This window comes from Drosophila santomea, unplaced genomic scaffold (assembly GCF_016746245.2).
Source record: "Drosophila santomea strain STO CAGO 1482 unplaced genomic scaffold, Prin_Dsan_1.1 Segkk85_quiver_pilon_scaf, whole genome shotgun sequence".
NCBI lineage: Eukaryota > Metazoa > Arthropoda > Insecta > Diptera > Drosophilidae > Drosophila > Drosophila santomea.
This window is the reverse complement of record NW_025319021.1, coordinates 1,185,561-1,186,828: the sequence shown is the minus strand read 5'-3', so window position 1 is coordinate 1,186,828 and position 1,268 is coordinate 1,185,561.

The window sequence follows — 1,268 nt, the reverse complement described above, 5'->3', positions numbered from 1 at the left end:
AAAAAGGTTTCCAGTCTTTCTTGCATGTCGCACGTCTTCATCTTGACCGTTCCTTATATAAGCACTTTGCTTTTGAAAAATAACTTTATACCCTTTCTCAACGGCATTCACTACCGTTCTGAAATTACTTTGCAAGTCTTTTACATAAAGCACATTTTCCCACATATTATTCTCAGGCATTTGTTGCTGAAAACCTGCAGTTTCTGCGTTACTTTCTTCGTTGCGAGCTTTGTGTCACTTGCGTATAGCAGTATGGATTTCACACACGCATTGTAGATCCGGAGCTTTGTTCGCCGGCTTATTTCTCTGTTTTTACAAATGCGGTAAAGTCACCCAAAGGCTGAGCGGGTTTTTGCCAAGGCGACTCGAGACATAATCATCCACTCCACCATTTTTGGATATTATTGTGCCAAGGTATAGGACGAACTCTATTGGGTTCCCATGTATGATGATGTTTCCTTGGTTGAAGTGGTTGAATCGCATATCTTGTGTTTTGGCTACGTTTATCTCGAGTCCGACGCTGCTGGATATCCTGACGAGGTCATCACTTTTCCTCTGTATATCGCCGAGTCTATGAGAGATAAGTCAGATGTCGTCTGCATAGTCAAAGTCCTCAAGGTGTCTGGTGAGGCTCCACGTAATTCCGCGCTTGGACGAGCATACTTCGCTCATTAACTCGTCGACCACGATGTTGAAGAGTAGAGGTGATAACGGGCATCCTTGCCGAATTCCGATGCTCGTCTGGAAAGGTTCACTTGTTTTCCCGTTGTGCAGTACCGCCAAGTTGGCATCGTCATACATCGACTTGATAATAGCGATGAGGTTCGCCGGTACTCCTTTCCTTGCAAGTGATCGCCATATTGCTGCCCTTTCAACTGAATCGAACGCCTTCTTGAAGTCGATGAACAGGAGATAAAGCGGAGCTCTCCATTCCACAGCTTGCTCGGTAATTATGCGTAGCGTGTTTGCCTAGTCTACGCAACTCCTGTGTGGTCTGAAGCCTGCCTGTTCGTCTCGGATTGTTGGCTTAATTTTTTCCTGGAGGCGTTCGTTCAGTAGCTAGGATTTTATAGCTAGTGTTGAGCAGTGTTATTCCTCTCCAGTTGTTGCAGTCGCTAAGGTCGCCTTTCTTGGGGAGCTTCATGATGATTCCGCTTTTCCAGGAGTCAGGTACATTCTCGCCTTCCCATATGCGTGCGAAATGTGGATGCAGCGTATCAGCCATCAGCTGAGTGTCAATGTTTAGCTATTAAGCTTTTTCAATAGCT